Source organism: Erinaceus europaeus, chromosome 23 (assembly GCF_950295315.1).
Source record: "Erinaceus europaeus chromosome 23, mEriEur2.1, whole genome shotgun sequence".
NCBI classification, from domain to species: domain Eukaryota; kingdom Metazoa; phylum Chordata; class Mammalia; order Eulipotyphla; family Erinaceidae; genus Erinaceus; species Erinaceus europaeus.
In genome coordinates this window covers 8,697,063-8,711,426 of record NC_080184.1, presented here as the reverse complement: position 1 = coordinate 8,711,426, position 14,364 = coordinate 8,697,063, and the positions used below count along the sequence as shown (strand labels likewise).

At 42.8% G+C, this 14,364-nt stretch overlaps 1 protein-coding gene across 11 annotated transcripts in view; it reads left to right on the top strand.

Moving 5' to 3' along the window:
- The window catches only part of LOC107523444 (zinc finger protein 709-like), a 511,405-nt gene that overhangs the window by 202,101 nt on the left and 294,940 nt on the right, over window positions 1-14,364 (top strand). For 2 of the 11 annotated variants that reach the window (XM_060182100.1, XM_060182099.1), the window contains exons 1-2: window positions 6,786-7,210; window positions 9,289-9,352. The exons of 2 other annotated variants lie outside the window; for them this stretch is intronic. The gene's annotated coding sequence lies outside the window, so the exon portion shown is untranslated. Of the gene's footprint in view, window positions 1-6,781; window positions 7,211-9,228; window positions 9,353-12,004; window positions 12,120-14,364 lie in introns of those variants that run through there. 7 more of the 11 variants (XM_060182091.1, XM_060182095.1, XM_060182092.1 and 4 more) reach the window with 6 other exon arrangements.

The window sequence follows — 14,364 nt, the reverse complement described above, 5'->3', positions numbered from 1 at the left end:
TTCTCAAGGATATATGTTAGGCCACAAAGACAGTATCAACAAATTCAAAAGGATTTAAATCATCCCAAGCATCTTCTCAGACCACATTGGAATTAAGCTAATACTTTAACAATAAACAGAAAATTAGTAAAATTCCAAAAATATGGAAACTCAACAGCACACTACTTAACAACCACTGGGTCAAAGAGGAAACCAAGAAAAAAATTTAAGTGTTCCTAGAATCCAGTGAAAATGAAGACATGAGCTGTCAAAATTTTGGGGACACAGCTAAGGAAGTACTGAGAGGGGAATTCTTAGTCTTACAAACACACATCAGGAAATAAGAAAAAGCTCAAGTAAACAGCCTACTGCACACACCTTAAAGACTTAGAAGAAGGGAGTCAGGAGGGAGCGCAGTGTGTTAAGCGCAGTGTGTTAAGCGCACGTGAAGAAAAGCACAAGGATCCCGGTTCGAGCCCCCGGCTTCCGACCTGCAGGGGAGTCGCTTCACAGGCGGTGAAGCAGGTCTGCAGGTGTCTATCTTTCTCTCACCCTCTTTCCCCTCCTCTCTCCATTTTTCTCTGTCCTAACAACGACGACATCAATAACAACAACAATAATAACTACAACAATAAAAAATAAACAAGGGCAACAAAAGGGAAAACAAATAAATATAATTTTAAAAAAGGCTTAGAAGAAGAGAAATAAAGGAACCCTAAAGCAACCAGAAGGACTGAAATCACTAAAATTAGGGCAGAAATAAATAACATAAAAAATGAGAGAACCATACCAAAAAGTCAAAAAAGCTAAATGTTGGTTATTCAAAAGAGTAAACAAAATTGACAAACCCGAGGGCCGGGTGGTGACGCACCTGGTTTAGTATCTATGTTACAATGCATAAGGACCCGGGTTCGAGCCCCCAGCCCCACCTGCAGGGGGAAAGCTTTGCAAGTGGTGAAGTACTGTTATAGGTGTCTCTCTGTCTCTCCCTCTCTATCTCCCCCTTCCCTCTTGGTTTCTGGCTGTCTCTATCCAATAAATAAAGATAATAAAAATTTTTTTAAAAATGACAAACCCTTAGCCAGACTCACTGAAAAAAGAAAGGGAGAAGACTCAAATAAATAAACCTTTAACACGAAAATAATGTAAACATTGCTGTGGGGTTAGTGACAGGGTCCAGCAGTTCCCAGCAACATGAAACAGTTAGTATAGAGAAAAAAATGAAAAAGGCTTCCTCATTTTACATTATTATTTTTTTTTCCCCCAGAACACTGATCAGCTCTGGCTTATGGTGGTGGGAAATTGAGCCTGAGACTTTGGAGCCTCAAGCATGAGAGTCTCTTTGCATAACCAATATGCTATCTAATCCCCTCCTTTTTTTTTTTTTTTTTATTTTGACCAAAAACTATACCAGCCCTATGAATCCACCATTGTCAATGGCCTTTTTTTTTTTTTTTTCTAATTCTCTCTCTCTCATAGAACAGAAAGAAATTGAGAGAGGAGAGTGAGATAAAGAGGGAAAAGAAAAAAGATACCTATAGACCGGCTTCACTCCTGCTAAAGCATTCCTCCTGAAAGTGGGGATTTGGGGCTCAAACTTTGATCCTTATGCCAGGTAATGTGTGCATAACACTGCCTGGGCCTCCATTAAATATTTTTATCACTTTATTAATATTATTTCTGTTGCTGCCGAGGTTATTGTTGTGGCTCCATGACAGCACTATGTATCTTCAGTTCTCAGTGGCCATTGTTTTTTTTATTTTCTATTTTATTTGATAAGACAGAAAAGTTGAGAAGGGAGGGGGAGAGAGAGAGAAAAAGAAAGAAAGATAGAAATCTGCTGTCCTGTAATTCTATCCACAGAATATTTTCAAGAGTGGGATTAAGAGTGCCTTATTTTTAAGAGTGTCTTAATCCAACTTTCTAGCCCTTTTCTCTACTCTGACAGAATTTTCTCAGACAACGTTTTTATCCAACTTCATGCCAGCTATCAAACTCAAGAAAAAACTACCATAGTTGTCAGCCCCTAGAAAAATGCCTAAAATGGACTTCCAAGCTTTCTTCTACCCTAAAATCCCTAATCTCATCTGTTCTGTTCCTACTTTTTTGGTTCCTGTTCATTAAACATTTTGTCTCACTTTATGTCCTGCCACCTTCCAGACACCAAGTTTCAGATGCTATCATGACTGTACCCTGACTTTTCTGGGCAGTTGAATTTACCAGTGTGTCCTGGAACCAACCTTCTCCAGAGCCCTACCCTCTAGAAATAGGCTGGGGGTATGGGTTGACCTGCCAACACCTAAATCCAATGGAGAAACAATTTCAGAAGCCAGAACTTGGACCTTCTGCACCCCCCCCCCCAAACAACTCTAAATCCATATTCCCAGTTGGGGAGAATTGATATGAAGAAGAGGATAAGAGGGCTCTGAAGTCCAGTTCCATCAGGTCCCAGACAGAGAGAGGACAAAAAGGGGAGAGATATTTGGATAAAGTAATAGGATTATGTGTGGCTTGGAGGAGAAGAAAGGATTGGACCTGGAAGAAAAAGGGGGCAATTATATACAAATGTAGAGAGAGAGTTGTAGAGATGACAGTTAACCCATACCTGCAACCTTGGGAGAACTGCAGTGGTTTGCTATGGAGGAACTGGGATTCAGAACTCTGGCGGTAGGAATGGAATGGAGTTATACCCCTGTTGACATGTAATTTTGAAACTCAATATAAAATTGCTAATAAAAATTAAAAAATTTTTTACTATCTTTATTTATTGGATAGAGACAGTCAGAAATCAAGAGGGAAGGAGGTGGGAGAGAGGGAGAGAGGGAGAGAGGGAGAGAGAGAGAGAGAGAGACCTGCAGCCCTGCTTCACCCTCACAAAGCTTTCCCCCTGCAGGTGGGAACCTGTGTCCTTGCACACTGTAACACTTGCCCTCAACCAGGTGTGCCACCACCCGGCCCCTGCTAATAAAAATTTTTACGGACCTTAAGAGAGCAAAGCAATCAGTGCTCAGCTGAGCACAGATGAAGGCTGAAGGGTGCTGAGCACCAGTGCTAAGTCCCCAGCCTAGTCACCCTGCCCAGGTGACTAGGTCTTATAGTCTTTTCTGGTTCTACAACCTAGGACAAGGTCCTGACTACAGAGCCAACACCCTGACTCAACTCCAGGGGAACCAGTGCTGGAAGTTGAGGGCAGAGTCAGGTGTCCCGTCTACCCACAAGGACAAGATAGGTCCTGGGGGCGGGGGGTGCGCAGTAGAGCAGAAGGTTAAGCGCAGGTGGCGCAAAGCACACAGGGACCTGCTTTAAGGATCCTGGTTCTAGACCCCCAGGCTCCCCACCTGCAGGGGGTCGCTTTGCAGGCGGTGAGGCAGGTCTGCAGGTGTTTATCTTTCTCTCCCCCTCTCTATCTTCCCCTCCTCTCTCCATTTCTCTCTGTCCTGTCCAACAACAATGACATCAATAACAACAATAATAACAAGAAAGATGATAAACAAGGGCAACAAAATGGGAAAAAAATGGCCTCTAGGAGCAGTGGATTCGTAGTACAGGCACCGAGCCCCATCAATAACCCTGGAGGCAAAAAAAAAAAAAAAAAAAGATAGGTCCTGGGGACTCTAGCCCAGGACAAGGGCTCAGGTCAGCATGTGGAGGAGGCAGTGGGAGATCTTGGTCTCAGGGCTGCTTCCAGCCACATTCCTGCCTCTTTGAAGCAGCCCCTCCACTTGCCAGCACTGGGGACCCACACTCAGCTTCCTCTGCCCTGGCTCCTGGCTCGCAGCAACATTCTTCTGGTGCTCAGTCATTGTTCCATGAGCAGGTCCTAAGGAGAGAAGCAAGTCACTCATGGCCCAGGGGTGTGTTATCTGCTTTCTAGAAAGTGTCGTGTTTTTTTAATTTCTACTTTTGAAGTTTACTGTTTTATTAGTAAACTGACCTTATTTTCCAGCAAGACTATTGCTTCACTATATAAAAATAGTATAAACATCAAACACAGTATATTGCAAAACTTAAGATAGTATTTTTTAAAAACTTTTTTTATATTTATTTATTTATTCCCTTTTGTTGCCCTTGTTCTTTCATTGTTGTAGTTATTATTGATATCATTGTTGTTGGATAGGACAGAGAGAAATGGAGAGAGGAGGGGAAGACAGAGAGGAGGAGAGAAAGATAGATACTTGCAGACCTGATTCACCACTTGTGAAGTCACTCTCCTGCAGGTGGGGAGCCGAGGTCTCGAACCGGTATCCTTACGCCGGTCCTTGCGCTTTGCGCCACATGTGTTTAACCCCTGCGCTACCGCCCGACTCCTGATAGCATTTTTGATCTGACACTTGACAACGAGCTTTTCTCTACTGCCGGTTATTTCCACTGGAAATATCACTAAGTACTGTGACCAGGAATGACTGTAAGCAAATTACACTATATATGACTTAAGATATTAATGTTATCTTTGAATATCATCATTTTTATCTTCAGACATTTTTACAAAATTAAATATAACTAAAGATTGTCCTAGAAATAATGGACTGGTATGGAAATAAAAAAAAAGTAAGTCATGCTCATGCAACAGTTAGTCAATTAAGAGGTAGTTTCATCCAGTAGTATTGTTGTAAGTAATTTCTCTTTTTATTGCTATACTAAAAGTTGCATTTTAAAATCTTATATCCAGAGGCTAGAAAGTGGCACATCTGGTTAAGTGCACATACTACCATGCACAAGGACCTAGATTTGAGTCCCTGCTCCACCATATGCAGGTGGGATGTTTCATGAACAGTAAAGCAGGTCTGCAGGTGTCTATATATTTCTCTCTCCCATTCTATTTCCCCTCCTCTCTCCAGTTCTTCCTGTCCTGTCAAATAAAACAAGATAAAAATAAATAAATAATAAAATGGCTGCTGGCATAGAGCCCCAATGATTAATCTGTGGCAATAAAAAAAAAATCTTATATCCATAACCATTTTAAAACAACTGTTCTAGGTTAGGCTGTTTCACACTAGTTTAGGGGGTTCTAGTTTTACTCCTTGATAGTTTTTATGAATTTTTCATATGCTTCTTCCCTCATTAGATCATAGAGTTCTGAAGAATTACTGTCATTTTGATCAGCCACCTATGTTTTTTAAATTTCTTAAAAACTATCTTTATTTAATTATTGGATAGTGACAGCAAGAAATTGAGAGGGAAGGAAAAGATAGAGAGGGAAAGAAAAAGATACCAGCAACACTACCACTTGCAATGCTTTCTCCATAGGTGGGGACTGGTGACTCGAACCCGGGTCGCTGTGCATTGTAACACGCGTGCTCCACTAGGTGCACAACCACGCAGTCCCTTTTATTATATTTTTTAATTTATTTATTTTTGTTGTTTCCCTTGTTATTGTTGTTATTGTTGCCATTGTTGGATAGGACAGAGAGAAACTGAGAGAGGAGGGGATACAGAGGGGGAGAGAAAGACAGACACCTGTAGACCTGCTTCACCACTGTGATGGGACGCCCCCCACACCCCCCCTCCACCACTGTGAAGGGATGCCCCCCGCACCCCCATCCTCCCGCAGGTGGGGAGCCAGGGCTTGAACTGGGATCCTTACACCAGTCCTTGCGCTTTGTGCCACCTGCTCTTAACCCGGTGTGCTACTGCCCCACTCCTTTTATTTTTTTAACTGAAGTTTTATTTTTATTTATTTTATTACTGGATAAAAAGATAAAATGGGGGGGGGAGACAAAGAGGGAGGCAGAGACACACCTGAAGCACTGTTGCAGTGGTAACACTTGTGAAGCTTTCCCCCTGCCGGTGGGGACCAGGGGCTTGAACCTGCATCCTTACACACTGTAATGTGTGCACTCAACCAGGTGTGTCACTGCCTGACCTCTGCCACCTATCTTTATAACATGATTTGGTGACAAGTGCAAGAGCTTCATTATTTTCAATTACTTTTCCTGACAGAAGTAAGAATAGTTCAGTAGCAGCTTGTACACTTTCCAAAGCACCAAATTCATCTGTTTGATCAGGAGAGAAAACACTAAGCAGAACTTGGAATGAAGTTGGTGTATTGCACTAAAGTAAAAGACTCTGGGGTGAGTGGTGGGGAGGGGAGGGTGCAGGTCCTGGAAAAGGATGACAGAGGACCTAGTGGGGGTTGTATTGTTATGTGGAAAACTGGGAAATGTTATGCATGTACAGACTATTGTATTTACTGTCAACTGTAAAACATTAATCCACGAATAAAAAAAAAAAGATAATCACCATAAAAAAAATGCGTCTGCTTGTTCCATTCTGTCTCAACCTCAGGCAGGCTACAGTAAGCAACACCTCCTAAAGCCTCCTGTGCAAAACTGCTAAAAAAAAAAACCCCTGCTGTTCCAATACCATTTATTTATTTATTCATTACCAGAGCACTGCTCAGTTCTGATTTAGGTGGGATTGAACCTGTGACTTTGGAGCCTCAGACATGAGAGTATCTGCATAACCATTATGCTATTTACCCCTGTCCCTTCCCAGACCATTTTTTAAAAACGATCTATTTATGTTTGTCTGTAAGCTTACCTACAGAGAACAGAATATAATGGAGCAGGTCCTAGGACCCACACAGTGGTGACATGCAGCCTCCAGGGCAGTAGAAGCCAGAGAGCCTAGAGCCAGGCTATGAGCAGGCTGCAGAGTGGGACCAGCACCAAATTACCAAGACGCAGGGTCACAATGCTGCACCTCATGGCCACACATTAGGTGAATAGAGCGGCAGGCGTAAGTCAACTGGATGCAGTAGCCAGAGGCAGCTGAAGCTTCTAGAGGGTCTTTCAGGGGGAAGGTTCACCCCCCCCCCCATTTCTACATTTGGATCTGTTCTCCAGGCACACCCTCTATAGAAGCCAATAGGACAATGCCCCTGTCACTTAGAAACCCCTGGTTTTGATTGGATATTATTCAGGAGGGTCCAGGGTTGATGGATCTGCACGTTACCCAACCAGAAGAGTAGTTGTGTGCGTGGCAAGGGCTGCATCCAATTAGACTCTGAAACAATGAATATGACCAGCTCTCTGTCCGATCTGCGCTGCTGGTGGGCGGTGCTCCAAAGTGAAAGCCGACACTCCAGGAAGTAAGACCCACCAGCGATCGATCCTGTGTTTCTGGGACCCCCCCGCTTTTTTCTACTTTTCTCTCTGGGTTGCTTTCATCTCCTGCTGATTTGGACCGTGGAGAAGAGTCTTCAGTGAGTTCAGCCCCTGGACGGCACATTGTGAGTGTGGCTACTCGGGCCTGAGATTGGGAGGGGCTGCTTGAGACCTGCTAGGATATTGGAGGAAGCAGCCATGAGTTAGGGCCTCCGCTCCCCGATCTGTCCATGACCATCTCCACCCTGCACCTGGAACGGACTCCGCTTGACATGTCCGGAACCTTTTTGGAGTTGCTAAAACAGTGTGCTCTATGGTCAGCAGATGTGATCACCATTTATTTCCCAAATCTTTTCTCTCCAGGGCCTGGGGTGCAGAGTTCTTGCTTGGGTCCAGTCTGGTCTTCTACTGAGGGCCTTGGAATTTGGTCTCAGGTTCTTGACTCACGCCGGGGGAGCAGGGAGGGACTTGCTGACCCCAAGCGAGATAGTTATGTTGGGGAGTCAGCATGCCTGTCAGCACCCTGCAGCCTCCAGTTGGGTCCAGTGCAACTGTGATTGCGCTGCCTTCATGCACACCTGCGGTTTCAGTAAATGGAAATAAAAGAATTATTCAATTCTTTTTCATTTCTATTTTTCTTGGTGATAGATTTTAAGTTTGTGTTGTCTGTTAAAGCATCCCTGGAGCTGTTGCATTTAGTTCTTATTAAATTAATTCTGGTCTTTACCAGTGCACTGTTCAACTCAGGTGTATGGTGGGATTACAGGGGAATTGAACCTGGGATTTTGGAGACTCAGGCATAAGAATCTCTTTGCTGGGGGTCGGGCGGTGGCGCAGTGGGTTAAGCGCACTTGGCGCAAAGCGCAAGGACCCACGTAAGGATCCCGGTTCGAGCCCCCGGCTCCCCACCTGCAGGGGAGTCGCTTCACAGGTGGTGAAGCAGGTCTGCAGGTGTCTGTCTTTCTCTCCCCCTCTCTGTCTTCCCCTCCTCTCTCCATTTCTCTCTGTCCTATCCAACAATGAACAACATCAACAATGGTAATAATAATAACCACAACGAGGCTACAACAACAAGGGCAACAAAAGGGGGAAAAAATGGCCTCCAGGAGCGGTGGATTCATGGTGCAGGCACCAAGCCCAGCAATAACCCTGGAGGAAAAAAAAAAAATCTCTTTGCTATTTGCCCCTACTGACAAATGAGATTTTCAGATAGATCATCTATCAATACAATTGATTTTCTCCCAATAATGTTATTCTAGTTTTCCCCTTTTTGGTCAGTTTATATGTATGCTATCGTTCATTTGTAATTAAGAGTTAAGAAAATCAGTCCATTTTAATTTTTTATACTGATTTGACAGTGTTTTACAAAATTATATTTTAGGGGTATATTTTCTCACACAGACGTGGTTTGTATAAGACAACATTATCTCCACCAAAGTTCTTTGCTCACAAACTCTGAGATACAATTGCTGCAAATGTTTTGCCCCAGGTTTTTTGTGTGCTTGTTTTTGTTTTGTTTTGATATGTGCATTTGTTATAGTCATCTGTATTCTGCATATGAGAGGAATAATCTGGTACTCATCCTTCACCTCTTATTTCAGTTAGTGCTCCAGGCAGTGTTGAGGCATAAAAAGAAAAAAAGTCTGCTGGGAGGCGGGCCCGGTAGCACAGCGGGTTAAGCACACATGGCTCAAAACACAAGGATCCTGGTTTGGGCTCCCCACCTGCAGGGGAGTCGCTTCCCAAGCTGTGAAGCAGGTCTGCAGTTGTCTATCTTTCTCTCCCCCTCTCTGTCTTCCCCTCCTCTCTCCATTTCTCTCTGTCCTATCCGACAATGACATAATCAATAGCAACAACAATAATAACTACAACAATAAAAAAATAGAAAGATATAAAAATTTTTTTTTTAAAAAAGTCTGCTCTGCTCTGCTCTGCTCCACATGGATCTGGGTGAAACAGGTCATTGCAGTTCACACTCCCCATCGAAGCAGCAGAATTTGTCAGTTGGAAATATCCTAAAGACAGATAGGTGAAACTCACTGTGTGGGCTTCACAGAGTTGCTCATTGTTCCTGAATCTGTCCTTTTAGCAGTGATGGACCAGGAAGTTGAGCCTTTTATGCTTTATAATGTCATGCCTGTAGGTGCTGTTTTGTCAAGTGAAAAAGCTATACTGGTGGAGTAAAAAAAAGCATATCCCCAAGGTGCTGCTGTTCATCTTTTGCCCTGAAAAGGAAGTCAGAGAAGGAGGAATTGGCAGTTCTTCAGGTAAGTGACCTGTCTCATATTGGAAGATGTGTCTTCTTGTTCTCCTGAATATAGATGCATTTCGATTGCATATCCTTATTTTACTGCCTTTGATTTGACTGGCTTATCTGTGATTTCGCCTACCTTAAAAACAAAACATTTAGAGGGCTCTCCTAGGGACATTTTACCAGGAAAAGAGACTCAGTTTCTTTTTCTTCTTCTTTTTAATATATTATGTATTAGAAAAAGACAGAGAAATTCAGAGGGAAGGAAACAGAAAGGGGGAGAGAGAGAAAGAGACCTTCAGATATCTCAGTTGTACATATCCCCCTTACCATTCTTGAAGTACCAAGTTTGATCCTTGGTACTGCCTATGTCAGAGTTGAACAGCATTCTCCCTCCCATAAAATTGATAAATACATTGACAAAGAAATTTAATAGTTGAAAGGTCTTTTGAAAATTCTTGAGGAGCTACTCTCATCCAAATTCAGTTGTCTTTGTCAAGAATGATAAGTAAAGTCTTTGAGGAATATTCAGTTTTCTTTTTCCAGATGTACAATTCTCTCACCTGTGGGATTTTTTTAGCATTCCATAGTGGTTCAATATCTGCTAAAAATTGAGGTCTTATTCCTGAAATAATGGCAGCAGGTTTTTTATGTTTCTGACTGTTATAATTAGGACAGTATGACACAGACACACACACAACACACAAACACATACACCACACACACACACACATACAAACACACACACACACACACACACACTATTTTCCCCTGAAAACCTAACATTCAGCCTTCTAGAAGAAATTGCTAGATGAAATGCCTTAGAAAATGAATACATGGGGGTCGGGCGGTAGTGCAGCGTGTTAAGTGCACGTGGCGCAAAGCGCAAGGACAGGCTTAAGGATCCCGGTTCTAGCCCCCGGCTCCCCACCTGCAGGGGAGTCGCTTCACAGGCGGTGAAGCAGGTCTGCAGTTGTCTGTTTTTCTCTCCCCCTCTCTGTCTTCCCTTCCTCTCTCCATTTCTCTCTGTCCTGTCCAACAATAAACAACATCAACAATAACAATAATAACCACAACAAGGCTACAACAGCAAGGCAACAAAAGGGGGGAAAAGTGGCCTTCAGGAGCAGTGGATTCATGGTGTAGGCACTGAGCCCCAGCAATAACCCTGGAGGCAAAAAAAAAAAAAAAAAAGAATATATTTTCTAGAAGAAGCTGCAAAATGGGACAATGATTACTACCTCTGATATAAAATTCCTATAGCACCCAGATAACCTGCATCTCTGTCTAGGGCACCCTGAGCACACTAAGTACCACATGAGGCCTTACTCTAATACCTTCTGGCACCTTTCTAGTGATACACACCTTCACTCACCCATTGCAGCCAAGAGCAAGGCAAGAATGAACTTAAATTATTGGTATTATTGTTGGTGGTACTAAGAACTATTAGACAAGAAAGATGAAGTAAAAAGCACCCCCATGAACCAAAGAAAGATGTTCTCTAAAGGATTATGGTATTTGTTAAATGAATTGTTGATATTAATGCCCAGTGTCAAATTTAAAGTCAGAGGTGTTCGTGTTGATCTCTACAATGGCATAAGAGAAAGGTCAGAGCATAATGTTCATTGTTGCTGTGCCTCCTAAATGGAGGGCACAGCATCAGAGACTGTGATCAAGTCACTCATTTCAGGGACATCTTTGAACCTATTCCAAGTAATGAGATATGATTGATTCTGTTTGAGGTCCAGACATTACCACACCTAGTTGAGTTCACAAGGCTAGCTGAGCAAGGTCCTGTGTTAAAACTGTAGGGGAAGCTTCACTAGTGGTGAAGCAGTACCATAGCTCTCTCTCCCTCCCTTCCTCCTTACCTATGCCTCCACTCCCAGTTTCTCTCTCTCTAATCAAATCAAATAAAAGAAAAATAAAGGTAAAGGAAAAAAATGCCGGGAGTCAGGCAGTGGTACAACGGGTTAAGTGCAGGTGGCACGAAGCACAAGGACCGGCGTAAGGATCCTGGTTGGAGCCCCTGACTCCCCACCTGCAGGGGAGTCGCTTTACAAGCAGAGAAGCAGGTCCACAGGTGTCTTTCTCTCCCTCTCTCTCTCTGTGTCTTCCCCTCCTCTCTCTGTTTCTCTCTGTCCTATCCAACAACAACATCAATAACAACAATAACTACAATAACAGTAAAAAACAAGGGTAACAAAAGGGAAAATAAATAAATACAATAAAAAAATTTTAAAAAGGGAAAAAATGCCTGTAGCAATGGGTTCATCATGCAGGCATTGAGTTTTGCAATTCCCAATGACAATTATTTTTATTTTTAATTTAGAATCAATATAAATTTATATTTTTACTCAAGTTTTCTTATAATTTTATGCTTAAAATTACTTTCTCACTTTTTTTTCCTAATTCACTCCTATATATATTTTAACATCCCAAATTTACTGCACATCCATTTGTGCTGAATTTTGAGAGGCCACAGAGCAGAGCATCCCATAGGAATTAATTCAGTATCTTCAGTATAGATATAAATATGTTAGTTTAATTTCAACACATTCCAGTCTAATTTTCTTATTTGTATCTACTTGTCCATAGATGTTGGGTTGGGCTATCAATACTGCATAACTCAGGATTTATTTTCTTGTATTTATTTTATTTTTACCAGTGTAATGCTGAGCTCTGGTTTATGATGGTGCAGAAGACTAAACCTGGGACTTTGGAGCATTAATAGGAGATTCTTTTTGCATAACCCTTATGCTATTTACCCCTTTCTAAATGAGGTAAATATTTAATAAGTATGATGACCACCATGACTGGCTTTGTTGTATATATATATATATTTATTCCCTTTTGTTACCCTTGTTGTTTTTTATTGTTGTAGTTATCGTTGTTGTTATTGATGTCATCATTGTTGGATAGGACAGAGAGAAATGGAGAGAGGAGGGGAAGACAGAGAGGGGGAGAGAAAGACACCTGCAGACCTGCTTCACAGGCGGTGAAACAACTCCCCGGCAGGTGGAGAGCCGGGGGCTCGAACCGGACCCTTATGCCAATCCTTGCGCTTTGCGCCACGTGTGCTTAACCCACTTCGCTACCTCCTGACTTCCATTTTTTTCATTTTTCATGTCTGTGTTACAGGGATATGGCTCCACACCATGCCCACTACCACAGTTCTATGTCCTTCCTCCATCCCAACTCCAATCCATTCCTCCCCCCAGGATAACCACCATAGTGTTATAAACCTATGTTGCTCTATGTTTTAAACTATAATGTAGCTATATAAAGTAAATATTTTGACACTTTAAATTGAAATTTCAGAATTCACAGTGTTATGTGACCATAACTCTGTTTGCAGAATATGTCATCTCCCAAAAGGAAGCCTTGTACTGAATGCACTCACTCTCCACCACTGCACCCTATAGTCTGATTTATCTGTTTCTTTTTGTTTTCTTCGTTCTTTCTTCCTTTATTTTTTTGGTGAGGGGTACCCCAATCCAGATCTAAAAGAATTGAGAGGGGAGTCCAACTGGGGAGGGATACAGCATCATTGCACCATTCATAGAGCTTCCCTCCTGCAGGAGGGTACCCGAGGCTTAAACTCAAGTCCATTCACATGGCAACATGTACCCTTAAAACTGGGTATGCCACCTGTTCACCTCCCCCAAATTTGTTATTTCTAAAACTAAATAAATAGATCCAGTTTGGGGAGGTGAGTATGAAAAAATAAGATTAACTATAAATTGACAGTTATTAAAGCTAGGGCATAGGTGCAGAGATATTCACTGTAGGACTATCTTTACTTTGAAGTATGCTTGAATTTTTGCAAAAACATTTTGAATTTTCTGGATAAAGCTGGTAAAAATACAATCTTACTCCATATGAAACCTTCTCCCCAGAAGAGCAGGTCCTCATAGTTCTATAACATCTCATTGTGTAAAATCTTTTTTTGCCCAGTCCAGCCTCTCACACTCTTGAGACAGTTTTTAGGCCACATACATGACTGTCAGTTTTCCCTCCTCTGTCTTTGTGTCCCTCCCTGCAGCAGAGAAGTGAATGCAATCAGAGCTGAGGACATGGGTCATGTTCTGTGCTCACAGCTTGGGGTCAAGGTCTGCAGGACCCCTCACAAAGGGACTCTACCTCAGAACAGGGAGTAAAGGGGAGGGGTTGGGATGGGGATAAGGGGCTGCTACCACTGATATCCTTCTCAGGCATCTGTTTGAGGAGAATAAGAAGGCCCAGGAGTTCCAGGAGGCCCAGACTCCATGCAACACACAGCTATAGCAGAAAAAGAGGAGATAAGAATGGTTGACTCTCTCCAGACCCAAAGAGAAAGGTGGCCAGGGAGCCTCTGTCCTGGTCTCTTCTCATACTATTCTTCCTTCTTCCATCTCCACCTTGTTTCTCTCTGTTGAGGTTGAAAAAGGACCTGTAAATTTGGGTTGCACAGGTCCTTGTTGTGTCCAGAGCATCTGGGAAGGGAGGTCTAGCAGAGGCTGTGAGCCCTGGGATCAGGTGGCAGGAAGCAGAGACATCCCCTGAAAGGAGTTTGTGTGACAGAGCAGAGAGATAATACAGCAAGTTTTCAGAGAATGGTCTTCACAGAAGGAAATTTTTGTAGGGGCAAAACAAAGTAAAAAGCTGAGGGGCTGGCAGTGCAGTGTAAAAAGTGGCTATTCCAGAAGGGTGAGGGCAGGGACACACATGAGGACCCCTGCCTCAGACCCTGCCCTTCTGCAGGCCAATCCCATGACACAGGGAGTCAGTGAGGGGGAGAAAGAGCTTCCCATCAAGCAAAGTCTGTGCCCTCCTAGGGAATGAGGATCCACACACCCTGGGTTTGATTCAGTAGCCTTCAGAGAACACAGGCACTCTTTCCATAAAAATAACTTTATAGACAAATAATAATAGTAATAATAGCAACAATAATGATAGCCTGGTGGTGGTGCACCCAGTTAAGCACTCATAGTACAAAGTATAAGGACCTATGCAAGGATCTGGGTTCTATCCCCTATTCCCCACCTG